Source organism: Aethina tumida, chromosome 1 (genome assembly GCF_024364675.1).
Source record: "Aethina tumida isolate Nest 87 chromosome 1, icAetTumi1.1, whole genome shotgun sequence".
In the NCBI taxonomy this organism is placed as follows: domain Eukaryota; kingdom Metazoa; phylum Arthropoda; class Insecta; order Coleoptera; family Nitidulidae; genus Aethina; species Aethina tumida.
Window position 1 is genome coordinate 16587477 of NC_065435.1, and position 16248 is coordinate 16603724.

Below are 16248 nucleotides of genomic sequence, written 5' to 3' on the forward strand. Positions count from 1 at the left end.
TGTAAAAAGTTGATATAAATATATAAACTTAAAAAAAAGTTGTTAAAATTGTATCATACATATGTTATGTGAAATAATTTTTATAAATAATATGTAATAAATTGAAAACTAAATATTTCATTAATAATGTTATACATAAAATGTTTATATTTATTTTTAATAATATTATGAAAATATATAAAGTTAATGATGAATGAATAATTAAAATAATAAAAAATAATTAAATAGTTAAAATAAAAAATATCAAAATTGATGATTTTATGTCAAAATAGGCAAAAATAAATATTGTTCTAATAACTTGAATCATTTTTTAAACATTATTTCAAATAATTAAAATATTAAAAATAATGTGAAAAGTTGAAATCTTAATTTTTCTTTTGAATTGTATCATACATATCAGCAGTGGTATCAGTTTATTTGGAGTAATAAGTAGCAGGAAAGTACTTTTTGTTTAATAAAACATTTTTAACATTTGCTAATTTTTTAACCAATAACTTAAACCGTCATTCATCATCTTATTCCAGTGTTTTATAGTGAGTGCTAAATAATTAATTTATAAATGATTACTGACAAAAATATTCAGTTTTGTTAATGTAAAAAGTTGATATAAATATATAAACTTAAAAAAAAGTTGTTAAAATTGTATCATACATATGTTATGTGAAATAATTTTTATAAATAATATGTAATAAATTGAAAACTAAATATTTCATTAATAATGTTATACATAAAATGTTTATATTTATTTTTAATAATATTATGAAAATATATAAAGTTAATGATGAATGAATAATTAAAATAATAAAAAATAATTAAATAGTTAAAATAAAAAATATCAAAATTGATGATTTTATGTCAAAATAGGCAAAAATAAATATTGTTCTAATAACTTGAATCATTTTTTAAACATTATTTCAAATAATTAAAATATTAAAAATAATGTGAAAAGTTGAAATCTTAATTTTTCTTTTGAATTGTATCATACATATCAGCAGTGGTATCAGTTTATTTGGAGTAATAAGTAGCAGGAAAGTACTTTTTGTTTAATAAAACATTTTTAACATTTGCTAATTTTTTAGCCAATAACTTAAACCGTCATTCATCATCTTATTCCAGTGTTTTATAATGACTGATAAATAATTAATTTATAAATGATTACTGACAAAAATATTCAGTTTTGTTAATGTAAAAAGTTGATATTAATACATAAACTTAATAAGTGAAATAATTTCTATAAATAATATGTAATAAATTGAAAACTAAAGATTTCATTAATAATGTTACACATAAAATGTTTTTATTTTCTTTTTATATTATAAAAATATATAAAGATAATGATGAATAGTTAAAATAGTAAAAAAATAATTGAATAGTTAAAATAAGAAATATCAAAATTGATGAATTTATATCAAAAAAGGCAAAAATAACTAACTTTAACCATTTTTAAAAACTTATATCAGTGTTTTATTGTGATAAGTAACAAATAAAAATAATTAAAATATTAAAAATAGTATAAAAAATTGAAATCTTGAATTTTTTTTTAATTGTATCATACATATCAGCCGTGGTATCAGTTTATTTGGAGTAATAAGTAGCAGGAAAGGACTTTTTGTTTTAATAAAACATTTTTAACATTTGCTAATTTTTTAACTAATAACTTAAACCGTCATTCATCTTATTCCAGTGTTTTATAGTGATAAATAATCAGTTTATAAATGATTATTGACAAAAATATTTAGCTTTGTTAGTGTAAAAAGTTGATATTAATAAACAAATATATACAAAAAACCATTTTTGTAAAATTGTATCATACATATCAGTTGTGGTATTAATTTATTTGGAGTAAAAAGTAGCTGGAAAGTGCCTCTTAATTAATACAATTTTTTGGACGCTTGTTCATTTTAAATGTCACATAAATTAGATTAATATGTGTTGTTAATGAAGTAAATTAATCGAAAAAAGAGACAGTAAAACTGCAGATTCACTAACAGAAATATGATTAATACCACTGCAGGAACATAATTTGACAGTTTACTGAAGTAAATTAAACGTATTGTTTTTCCTTAATTATATAAAGTATGTAAATAAAATCAATAAATTAATAAATTTAAAGAGGTGCGTGAATTTAAAAATACGTCAGCAAAAGTCTGCTAGAATTGTAAGTTTGAGCATTTGAAGCTGTTATACGTGTGTGTGTATGTGAATGTGTGTATAAGTAGTAGTATAAGTAAAGACGTAAGACGGGGCAGATAGATAGAAAACGTGCGACAGTGGAAATAATAAACAAAAAAGTAGGTTGATGGTATTTTTTTATTAATTACGACACATGTAGAGGAGCCGGAGCCGATATCTCAGGGAGGAAGAGAGGTGTGTATCGAGAGAGCAGATGTTCCCTTGTTATTATCATACCGTGGTAATGTTCCTGTTAGATCGGAAGTGTAGTCAATTCCAAGGGGAGTCTGTTTCTGAGCAATGACGACGTTTCAAATGCTGATGGCAACAGGCGCTGCCACAGCATCATTTACAACACACTCACTTCACATACTCGTTGCTTATTATTTCACTTCACCCGCGTACGCAACATTTCGTGGACGGGTTTTTTTTAATTTTTCCACATTTTTTAGGCCCCATAGGCCCCTCAACGGTCCGCATCAGTGTACAGTTGTCCACTAACCACAAGTTCCGAGCCTCAATTCAGAATATAAAAGCAAACGCTCAAAATATAAGTTTTATTTCAGTACTGCTATAGCACAGCTTTTTGAGTATTTTTGACCTGCCTAAGTTGCAGCATTGCCTGAACAATTTTTAATGTTAATTATAGACATAAACAAGCAGAAATATCTATCTATACATAGATTCGCGGTATATAAGCTTCTTGTATCGATATCGTTCCACCACAACGAACCGCATCTCGATCGTTTTCGTTCGCTTTATCTTCTTTAAACTTCTTTAAACTTCACTAAAACCGCACCAAATAATACGATTCTTATAAATACCCATGTATTTTTCACTGAACCCGTTCAGTAAAACAATCAGCTGGAAAATTGTCCATATTTTAACATAAATTTACTTTTGACGATAAAATCAAATTAATTAATCAGGAGTTTTAACAAGAATTTTTCTAAAAAATTATAAGAAGAAAATTAAATATGTAAACTCAAAAACATAAATGCTGGTGCCTATGAAATTTAAAAAAGATAAAATTTTAAATGATCAGCTGGAAAATTTTCCATGTTTTAACATAAATTTACTTTTGCCAATTAAATCAAAATAATTAATCAAGATAAATATATAGTTTTAACAAGAATTTTTGTAAAAAATAATATGAAGAAAATCAAATATGTTAACTCAAAAACATATAAATACTGGTAGCCTATGAAATTTAAAAAAGATAAGATTTTAAATGATCAAATTGAAATTTACACAAATTTCTGAACTCTGTTCAGATTAAACTATCGATCAATACTGTAGATTTGAATGATAATCTTTTATCTTTGATATTTAACAATAAATAAAGCAAATTGAATTATGTGTATTTTAAACAAGCAATGAACAGTTTCAGGTTGTAATTAATATACAAGATATCCTCAAATAAAAATCAAGTAAAATGTTAATCTGCATAAATTTTGCCATAAAGTTGACACAAGTTAAATTAGCCTGTGAGCTTTATGAATTATTTTTAAAGCTATTTTTATTCTTTATTCAATGATATTTTAGTGGGTAAGATTGGGTGAGTAGTTATGAAGTTATGAGCAATCCATTTAATGTGTGATATCTAATGTTTACTACTTAAAACTCGATATTCATATAAAAAAATAGATATTAAATGTCAATATTTATACAACATAAGTTTTTGTATCTCATTACCTATGTTTCATGAAGTATTTCATAATCCGTGATAATAAAAAAAAATGTGTGGAATTGTTCGGTTTATAAAAATTGAAATTAATTATAAATAAAAATTATTTTAAAATAAGAGCTTGTAAACTTAATATACATAATATAATATGTAATTCATATAAATGAATCATCAGAGGCTTATAGAGAACTAAGAGTATTCCAAAGATAATTAAAGATATTTAAAGACTTGTTTATTTTAAATAAAATTATCTTAAAAACTAAAATTTTAGTTCTTTTAAGTGGATAATTCTGTATATATAGATATGTATAAAAATTAAAACAGTAGATGTATCACAATTATAATTAATTAACCTTAAAGCTTCCAAAGCTCCGAATCGAGATTCCACACACACAAATGACAACTTAAAAAACTAAAAGAAACTAAATATCTTAAGTGTTTATTGTAAGATTGTGTATGAAATGTAATGTATAAAAAATTTAAATGGAAAAACACATTAAATGACAATTTTAATTATTTCTAAAGCTTTTAAAACGAATTAATTATGCCATGAAAATATAAAATTAAATGGTTTTAGTTCGTAACAACCAATTGTTATTGTCGGTGAGCGTGAAATTAAATAACAGGTTTATTTAAAAAAATTATTTTATATGAAGTGTGGCATAAAAATTGCAGTCATGAAATGGCTGAAATGGCAAGAACTCTGGAGTCTAGAGTCTAATTAATTATTCTTAATATTTATATGATTAATTAATAATTTTTTGTCTTTACTTTTAGAATTTTGTAGATATAGTGGGTTAAATTTTGATGTATTATAAATTTAAAAAAATTCTTGTCACTTGTGACACAAATTCAAGTTTTTTAACTGTCTCTAAGTTGAGTATTGGTAGAGAAAAGAATGTTTTTATACAATAAGCTCGTAAGAAAATCTATTAAAATAATTTTTGAATACGTGGCAACTGAATTTGAGAACACTGAACAAAAAATAAATTAATTTGAATAGGGAATAAAAATATCAATCAAATGAGGTATTACCAGATAATTCGTTTTCCAATAAAAAAATAGTTGATAGTGCCCATATGGAACTTTATACTGACCAGTTTTGGAAACTTTACATATATACATAATTTTTAAGTAATTATTCAATTTAATATTACATTATTTCATTCACAAGTCAGTGATGGAAAACAGTACACCGACCCAACATCAAGCACAAGCAGTCACTGGTACGAACACCTACGCAGAAGAGTCAGAAAGGCAAATTGAGATTTATGGTAATGCACTCTCTCGATACGTTTCATATTTGATTATCTCGATGACAGAGATAAAGGAACGTTTCCTTTGATTTGACGATAACCATGGATTCTATAATCATTTATGCACCTACAATTTGACATTAATATAATTTTGAACTTTGGATATTGTTCCCAAATAATGCACTGATCTTGAATTTAATTGATCAGTATTAAGTATTTAACAAATATTTGAAGTATCTTTGATTACTAAGATGTATGCCCACTACCATCGTTTATCACCGAATATAATCCTTCAATATCACATCAATTTTTTTAAATATTGATTACAAAAAACGTCATAATAGATTTCTAATCTTATAGAAAAACATTTTTATGATAGAATTTTTGGTCAATACTCTTTGTTAGGCTACGAGTTTAAATAGTAATAAGTATGAGGATGAGATCAATGATGATCATGTTGAGAGTAGTAAAAATGTCCTGCCTCTTTCAAACATTGAACTGTATCACTTTTTATCAATTAATGTATCTTTTGACAATTTTTTAACTTGTCTTGACCAAATTTGTTTCAAAACTAATTGTTTAAGTATTGTCTGACCATTTTTAAATAATTAGGATGGGAAGATCTATAATATATACATAGTTTTTAATAGTTAAACAGGCATTTAGGCAAGGAAGTAGCAAAAAATAATTTTAGAATTAACGAAACTGGAAAAAATTAGTGTCTAGTATATGGCAAATATTTTTTAAATAAACACAAGCAACTTATAACACATAAGACAATCTTAATAGCGAAAATGAAGTATACTTGTGTGAGAAGTATTGATACGATAAAGTCAACCGCAGACCACATTTATGTGTAACTCGTCAAGGACGGTCATTTCGAATATAATAAACTACCAGAAAACAACTAACATCGTGGAATTGTCGTCGATGGTTGATTTGTTCCACAGTGATTAACACTATATGCAAATCCATATGTTCTCCACCAATTCCAATTAATAATGCGCTGACAAACATTTCTCAACTGACTTAAAAAATAAATTATTACGAGTTGTTTTTCAGTGACAACGCACAAAACCGCAAAACACATTTTGTGACATGAAAAGGAAAACTTGGAGTAAGTAGATGTCGCTGTCATTTCAATTTTTTGGAGCTACAGTCTCCTACTTTTTTTTCGTCAGGCTTGCCAAATAAAATATACATTTATTGTTTTTTTTCTATAGGAGCAAATTATAATCAGTTGAGAGTATCACCACAACGTTGCAATAATTTAAGAAAATAATAAATGCATTTAGATATGTAGGTGTTTATAAAACCATATTTAAATAACTATCAGAAGCAATTTATTACAAGCAGTTAAATAGCAAAATTGAAAAGACCTTTCGCATAATGAAACATTTATTCACAATCATAAAAATTTTATAGTGCATATTTCATTGTTCGGGTGTGTGTGTGTGTGTGTGATCTGCCAGAAAATAGTGACACTATTTTTCGTCGTGTGTACAAACATTTTATTTCTTTGTCCGATGCCCCGAACTTAAACTGCGATTATAGCGCCGTTGTATACAAAATTTACAAGCCAACTGAAATCTGCTATCTAAAAATAGTACTGACTCAACAAATTCTGTAAAACGGAAACACAATGCCAGAACGATCAAGTTGCCAGAAATGTTCTGGTGGAAAACAAAAAAAAAATTGAACAAATGAAATTTGGAAAATTTAATCTTTCGCCGGTATTTATTGGGGGAATGTATTAAAAGACCATTCCTAATAAGAAATATGCAAGGCATTTTTTAATATTATTATTCTTAAGGGCCGAAGGATGTCAGGATTATGTCAAATAGTTACCTAACAATGTACTCCAAAATTGCATAGCATAAATAAATCATAACAGTGAAATTTATTTTTCACTGATTGATTTATAATTCGATTTTAATAAGCAACCTTTCGAAAGATATATAAGATAGAAAAGATAAAAATGTCAACCAGCAGAGGTCAATTCTATATATATATATTATATATTCTATATATATTGACTCTTCTTGAAAAAGTTTTAGTTTACAAAGTACAAGATTGTTTCATAGAAAATAAAGATGCACAAAATTAAATGTAAATGACGATCACCCCGTATAATGGGAGTACTAAGAATAAATCCTTTATAAATCTACGTTCTTAGTTAACGTGTATGCCAAAAATGAACTTTCCAGCGTTAAAAGTGGTGGATTTAGAGATATTTTAATTAGACCATCAATCTGTCGAAATTTATGGAAAAAAATTAATAACTCAAGAATTACTACATATAGGTATAGAGGATGGTATAGCCATTTTATTTGCAATTAAATGTAGAATTAAAAAATCCATTGAGTGTTCCATTGAAAATAACAAAGTTGATATCACTTAAATTAAAAAAGTAGCTGGGGTCAAGTTATAATTGCTATAATATCATATTTTCGGTTCTCCATAAATTTCTTATATCCTGTATTATAAAATTATAGAAACCCCATTAAATCTGAAAATTAAACAATAATATATTACGTATATGAGAACATGCTTATTTTATTTAAACATTTAGACATTAAAGTATAATTTTAAAATTAATTAAAAAGTTGCGAGGAAGCACTCATCTTAAATAGACCACACAGTATATTTATACAGGGTGTCCCTTTCCAAGTTTAGTTTAACCTAACCTATAAATTGTTTCTTAAGATACGACTTATTTATAAAATTCTGTAGACTTAAAGAATTGATTTAGACTAACTGTAGACAATCTAATAAGAAAATTATAAAATCATATAAAAGTTAATTAAATCATCTAATTTTTTAGACTATTCAACATATTTATTATCAAAACAAATTAAAATATTAAATTAACCAAAATAATGAGATTCTAAATCTCATTAGACCTAGAAATTAAATAATTAAAATATGTAATTAAATATAAACATAAAGAAAGTTTATTTAATAATAAAAGAAAATACTATTTTAAATAAACTCCGGTTAGTGCTTTAGAATGGTATATTTCCAAAGATTCAGTGTACCAATTTCTTACACAAAGAAACCAAAATGCATAATACTTATTAATAATAAAATGTTTATTTGAATTAAATGTAAAAGATGTATTTACCTAAAATATAAAATAAGTTAATATAGCTTATTTAACTTATATTTATTATCATGAACATAAAAAATCTGTAATATAAATTCATTTATTTTTAATTAATGTAATTACAATTTTGCATTTTCATTTCTATCATATATAATTTTTTTATAAAATAATATTAATTGTAAATGTCAAAGTTTAAAACAAAAAATAAAAATACTTTCATTTGTTTATTTTAATGAAAAATTATACAGTTCCATATTTAAATTCTTACATTTCAACATTGATTCAGGTAAATTAAGATTAACATTTTAAGAATATTTTAACTCACAAAAAATGCATGTTACCAATGACCTTATCACGTAAACCTTGGATATGGGTATAATGTATTCCTCAAAATAAAAACACTTAGCTTATTGTAATAATATTTAACTGGGAGACATTTATTTTTGAAAATATCGAAGTATAATTTAATGCGATTGAACTTCAAAGGAATTGTAGTTGTAACTGCTCGATGAATACATATCAAAGGGTTTCTCTCACATATTACACCGATGACAAGCGAAGTACCAAGGATATGAGACGGATTTAATCTTGAAATAATATTAAGTTAATCCATATTAATTGAGGAAATTAAACCGTATCATTTTTATAGATTTACCTCCTAATAATTGCTGTTAATTTGAAATTATAAAGTATTAACTTTATTTTTATTACTGAAACTAGTTTCAGGATAAAATGTCACTGCTGAAGGATTGTGAAACAATTTAAGAATAGAATTAAGGAAATGATTATCATAGAATATATCATTTAATCGAAAAAACGAGGGAAAAATGTCAGGATCAGGAATAAAGTTTAAAAAAATAAGTAAATAAGTAACCTGTAATAATTTTAATACTATTTTTATTAATTCAAAAATTTTCAATTGCGAGCATCTCTACAGTGTGGCCCATTAAAGATGGTAAACCTCTATAAAATTTTATAATATAAGTCAATTTTAATGAATAATACTTCAGAAAGGATTATAATAAAATTTCTAAGTAAATTTGACAGTAAATTTAAACATTTAAAGTTGTTTTATATAAAAATGTTAAAATTTCTTAAAATTAAACACAAAATTGGCGATATAAAACCGTAAACATTGGACAGATCTCACAATCAGCATTTCCTTCGTTGTGCTTTATTGACATTTATAAATGTAAGGTCAAGGCTCTCATTCTAATTAGTAACAACGAAATTTGAAATAAAACTATTATTAAATAATATGGATTTAAAAATAAATTCGTTTCTAAAAATAATACATATTCGATATTGCGATTATATATAGCAATTATAATAGAAAAATGTAAAATTTATTCCGTTTTTCTATGGTAATTAATGTAGATTTTAAACAGCATTGCATAATACGTGTAGGATAGATGTTATACTAGATAAAAGTTTTCAAGGTGTTTTGTCTATAGGTGAACAACGTATGACGCTAACATAGTAAAGCATTTTTAATTAGCACTGTGCTTTAAACGATTTGTTAAATTACTCTATACATATAATTATTCAAATGTCAACTTTTTATGATTTTTTTATGTAATTAACCCTTTTAATAAATAACTTAAAACATTCTGGAAGAAAGTACAGAGTTGAGTTTAGGTAATTGAAAACCAAACAGACGAATAAAATTGTTGATAATTAAAATTTGAATTTATGTAATGCAATAAAACAATTATTGCTCAAATACATTTTTAATTAACTGAAGACCTTTAAATAAATTAGGAACCACTATGGGGGACAATCTTAAAAGGATTCGCTAGAATTCAATTACTAGATTCGTTCGTTGTACGTGATTTAGTGATTTGTAATAGTACAAAAATTCAATCAAGATGGCGGATTCAAATCACACTTTACAAATGATGAATAACCGTGTAATTAAATTGCAATAAACCTGCAGTCTTAATCTAACAAACATGTTTTTCTACAAATTAGTGTTACATTTTTTTTTCTATTAAAAATTGTACCTTCTAGGGTGTTTATTGAAAGAATCCCAACTCATTTAAGTGTTGTTTCTGTTTAAATTAATTGGCTGTTTAATTTTACCTTAATTAGTATTTTTCTTCGTCTTTTTTTCAAGTCGGATGTTAGTTGAGACATGCTTCAGTTGTTTTTTGTTCAATATTTATCTTATACAAAAATAATTAATTAATCCTTACTGAAAAAACACAAAGACTCAACTGGAAAATGTCTTGCTAAATAAATTATTTCAGGAAAATAACAGAGAATTTGTAAAGATTACTACTTAACATTCATATTGTGATATGAAGTTAATAATTATCAGTCAGATTACAACGAACAAAAATAAAAATATTTAAACATGTAGAAAGTACTCAGTTATAATGACACTTTCATAAATTCATATTAATATTGTATAATGGTTTTCTGAACTGACAAAATCCACCCAACGAGTGATATGGCAATGACAAAGTTAATTTTTAACAATGCTTATTTAAATCTTTATCAAAATTATTCAAATTTTATTTAAATAATAATAATAAAAGTAATAAAGTGCCTTTACATCAGATTCCACAAAACAAAAGAACATTAAAAGCCTTTTTTAATGTTTAATTTGTCCATCTTTTGTTACTAGAAGGATTTTTCTGATGACAGATATTAGGCAATGGTTATTGCATCCCATTCTTTTAGGATTACCTCTAATTCTTTGTTCTTAAGTGACATCACACATGCTCAATTGAACTGATATCTAATACGTAACATAAGGCATTATCTTGTTTTAATCTTTTACCATAAATTTTTGTTAAATGTTTTGTTAATTTTTGTTTGTTGTTTTGTTGTTTGTTAATTTGTTGGTCTTATCTTTCTACACTTTTGTTTCTTCATCTATTATTCACAAATATATGATTTACCTACCCCATCAGCAGGCATCATAATATTGCTTTCATGCTTCAGGATGTGTGCAACACATTCTAGAACTATTCTTCACTAATTCGGAGTCTTACTTCAGGTCACTTGAAGTTTTTAAAAAGAACATTAATTTTATTTTTTATGTGAATTACTTGAAAATTTTATTATAAATTATGGATAATATTGTCTAAAACTTTTCCTGGAAATTGGTCTCATTAGAACACAGTGTTTGGTCAATGTTCTTCTGAATTTAAGCCCGTTTTAAACGACACATCTCACACTTCTTAGAAAGGTTTGATTTCCTTCAGACCTTACATCCTTTTCTAAATCCAGATTGGTTCGTAGCTTTTGGGATTTACCCTATTTATATAATAATTGAATTGGGCATGGATGACTCTTTGTGATTACCTATTTTTCAATAGTTAAAGCATAAAATACTAAACAAAATTTGGGGGAATTGTTATTAAATTACAGAAAAAATCGGAGGCTCCATGGCTATATATAATAAAATTATATAAAATAATATTGTAAGAACTATAACGATTTAATGATAATTATTTTATTTGAGTTGCCGAATATAAAGAAACATTTTATATTCTATTTGTACCTAAATTCTACTAGTGAATAGCATAACAATTGTCTCTTATCACTGTGGCACATCTTACAGATCCTGGCAAAATTAGTTTAACGACCTCTCCAGGTATTTCAATACTGTTTAAACAACCATGATTAGGTTGTCTTTGAAGTCACATTTTTAACAGTCCTCTTTTCTGAGCCTTCTATCCCCCGGCTCCCTACGACTTTAATACGATTTAAAACCGGACTCTGGGCCTTCATTGTTTTTATTTTTTCTTTGATTAACTGCACAGCGGTTTCCACAATAATATGCAGATAAATATTTTCCTTTTTTACTTTTGACTTATAATAAGTTAAAACAAATAAATGTAAGTAAAAATTCGGTTAATATTTGGGTGATATGGGCATAATTTTTATAATTTAAACGTAAAATGTAAATATTATGAAAGTCAAATTTCCACGACTCATTATTTAGGCAAATCCTGCTTTTGATTACATATTAGCAGATATGACTGAACACATTGTGATTATTATCATGTCTGAATGCAAATATAAATGATAAGTTCAAGCAATGAACTTTTTCATATAATTTCAGGGAAGATTATCATATGACCGACCATTCTTAATTTATGTTCTCTAGAAGAGTATGTTATTTATATAGTTGTTGCAGTTTTTTATAACTTAACTACGTATTTTTGAAATTTATTTATAAATATGAATATAACAAGTTTCTACCTATGAATTTTAATAAGTGTAACAAAAAATGTGATTAAAATTCAAAACTATAAAATATCTAATAAGCTGCTATTTGACATATTTCGAAATATTGTATCTCGTTTGATGAACTTACCTTTATATGTGAAAATAAAATATAAAAGGTAATTTAAACACACCTAAAAAACAAAAATGTTACTAATTATAGAAACTAAAAGTTTATAAATAGATATTTAGTTATGATATATATTTTAAAATGATTGATTATTTGATCACAACACAATTACACATGCATGCACACAGTTCATGTCAAGTATTCCAGACACATTTTTCAAAAGGTTTTTGATACCTCCGACAGTCCATTCTTCCTGCATAAATATTTAAGCAGTGCCCAATAAAATCATTTTATTTAAATGCATCATATTCTAGCTTAGATTTCGATAGTAAATTATTTAATTTGATTGTTTAAATATTGGACATGGACAGATGACGTGACAATATTATTGACAATGCTTTTTATTCAGTTAATATAAAACCTTATCCTTAACAGCATCACGAGAATATTAATGGGTATTTGTCGACGTCTCATCAGTTATTTTAATTTAATCATGTATAAGTGTACTTTCTAGATACTTGTGTAAGATGAATTTTTAAAAAGTAACTTAAATAAATCAATAAAATTATATAAAAATTTAAATGTAACTCAAGTTTTGTACAATAAAGTATAATTATCGATTCGTTATTGAGAGATGTTGGTGAAACACTGAAATATGACATTGATTAAACACTTTTTAATTTATTTTCTGGTTTTAATCATAATTCTTTATGGTTTCAAGAGTTTTTTTAGAAATCCACAGTTCTGACAGCCCATAAACGTCAATCCTATAAAATATTAAGTTTCCAGAGCTTAATTTTCTGTACTACGTTAGTAACAATGAAAGTCAATCAATTTGGGACACCCTGTATAAAATAATATAAGTGACTAAAGAGATTGCAATCAAAATATTAATTAAACTCTCGTATATTATACATAATGCAAATAATAATTAAAATCTTTTTATTTCCATTCTACTAATAAACATTTTCTAAAAGTACAAAATAAACTTAATATTCCCTAAAGGTACTAATTAAAACAAATTTAACATAAAGTTAATGCAGAAACAAATAAATTAATTAACAGTTATGCATGCACGCACCAAAGAAATTGTATTCTAGTTTTTATTCGTTTTATAAGACAACGTGCCAGATAGTAAAAGTAAATGTTTATGCAATTTAAAACTTATATATTTTTTATAACACAATTATATCACACCATGTGAACTGCTGCGATCTTGAAAATTATTGACATAGATAGAGATTAAAAATGTATTATTGTATAGAATTAAAAATTGCGTATAAATTAAATAAAAAAATAATATTTATCAATAATTAAAATTTATATTTTAATTATTGATAACAATCAATTTTTGTACTTAACTAAAAACTTTCAGTTACAGGAAATTGGTCCAAATAATAAAAAAAGCTTTACATAGACATACTTTTACTCATTAAAAAATATTTCTCCGTTATTAATTAACTGTTATTTGTTGTTATTTTATTTTTCTATTTTTTTAATACAATTTTTGTTCATTTTTCAGAATTATAATTGTTTTTTTTTAATCTATTAGAACTACGGAACAGCTAATCAACAAGTAATTTTAAGTTACCTTGTAACTAAAACATATACCTTAGGAGACTAGCACTGAAAATGATAATTATCCTGATACTTATCACGAGGTTTATGCCTTGATAATTAAAAAAGTTATTTATTTTTTGTATTTTTTCAAAATTTAACTAAAAACTGTCAGATACAGCAATTTGACCAAAATAATTAAAAAAGTTTTACACAGACGTACTTTTACTCATTAAAAAATATTTCTCCGTTATTAATTAACTGTTTTATTTTATTTTCCTATTTTTTTTAATACAATTTTTGTTCATTTTTTATAATTATAATTAGTTTCTTAATCTGTTAAAAGTAGGCAACAGCTAATCAACAAGTAATTTTAAGTTACCATATAACTAAAACAAATATCTCAGAAGACTAGCACTGAAAATGATGATTATGTCTTGATAATTAAAAATGTAATCAAATTTTGTATTTCCCCAAAAATCTTCTAAAAACTTCAAGGGATAGCAATTTGACACAAATAATTAAGAAAGCTCTACTCAGACGTATTGATACTCATTAAAAAATATTTCTCCATAATTATTTAACAGTTTTAATTTATTTTCTTAATTTAAGTTCATAATATAATTTTTGTTCATTTTTTCAGATATACAGTCTTTTATTAAGACTGATTATAATTTGTAGATAAGATAATTCTTGTTGTATTTTTATGTAGATTGCAGTTCAATTTTAAAAACATATTTTTAATATTTCACTAATTAGTTATTAATTGACTGCTTCAATAAAAAAAGTTTGATAACGTTATAAGACAGAGTGTTAATATTCGGGTTATGTCGATAATAATATTAAAATTTGCGAAGCTAGTGTCAGGACGTGTTCGCTTAGAGTGGATGGAATAGTGCGAGAGACAAGTTCGGACAGGTAGGACTTTATCATCTATCTGGCACATAACCGTGTGAATGGGATCTGAGGGCGTTAAGCACGTGCAACCCCACGTGTCCTTCGTGAAGGGACTTCGGTTAGGATGGAGGACTGGCTGACTGCCTCCCTCCATGTGCGTCATTCAGCTACCTATTGATTGCAGTTGCTGCGTACCGAGACCGCTTCGTTCTGGTCATGGCCATGATTGTCGTTGGCATGGCGATCCTAACCGTTACCATGTCTTTCGCCTTTTCAGATATTTTTTCCTTCCCTCGCCTATCCGTTGCCTACCCTCCGTTTCCTCGTCCATTCCTTTCCTTACGTCTTATTTATTTTACGTTCATACGGCATCCGCTTAAATGGATACGATTTGATTCCTTGCTAGGTCGTTAGTGTCATTCCCGAGACATAAAATCTCGCTGCTCACCCCAATTAGCCATACCTTAAGTTATGAGCACTCACTCGATTAATAATTAATGTTCTAAAGTACATTTGCTGTTTTGATCAAATTTTAATTCGTATGAATATCTGCTTCTCCGACCACATTTATCTATCTGCCAACACGACATACAAATTGAATCACATTAAATCAACTAATTTTATGATTAGTTTGTGAAACGTTTCCTAATACCTACATGCAATAAAATATCAATCATGTAAATTTTATAGTTGCTTATTATTTTTAATTAATTAATTTACATTAACTAAAAACCATTTATTAGAAGAAAAGGTTAAATAAAAATTCTTGATTTTTGATCAGCTAGTTATTTCTTTTCTTTCTTTTTACTTTCTATTGCCTCTTCTTTTTCTTACACATATGCTATTCCTGAAGAAAATGACTGGGTCTAAAATAAATATTATATTTTATCTATTTAAATAATAATGTATGAAGTAAGATGATACATGCCTGTTTCGATTGATTGAATATTAACTTTAAAACATTTACCTGTTACACCAGCTACTTTAAGCGATCAATTTTGTTGTTGTGTACATACCTAGACGTTTAAGAGTTAGTAGCATTGAATTTACAAACAAACAACACAAATAAAACAAATTTTATTTACATTTTATTAAGTAACGTAATGCTTGACCTTTATGTGAAAAGTGAACAGGCTTATTTTCTTGTTCGTTTAGTTCTAAATTTCTTTTATAATATTTTCTTCTTAACGTTTATATATAAGAAAAAGCAGCCCCATAAAATTTCAAATCAAAATTAATTTTTAAAAGGTTTTTTAAATGAAGT

At 25.8% G+C, this 16248-nt stretch overlaps 1 protein-coding gene across 15 annotated transcripts in view; it reads right to left on the minus strand.

Moving 5' to 3' along the window:
• Positions 1-16248, minus strand: part of LOC109599633 (myocyte-specific enhancer factor 2) — a 78627-nt gene that overhangs the window by 42634 nt on the left and 19745 nt on the right. For 4 of the 15 annotated variants that reach the window (XM_049961735.1, XM_049961730.1, XM_049961732.1 and 1 more), the window contains exon 1: positions 2410-2822. The exons of 10 other annotated variants lie outside the window; for them this stretch is intronic. The gene's annotated coding sequence lies outside the window, so the exon portion shown is untranslated. Of the gene's footprint in view, positions 1-2409; positions 2823-12551; positions 12595-16248 lie in introns of those variants that run through there. One more of the 15 variants, XM_049961724.1, reaches the window with a different exon arrangement.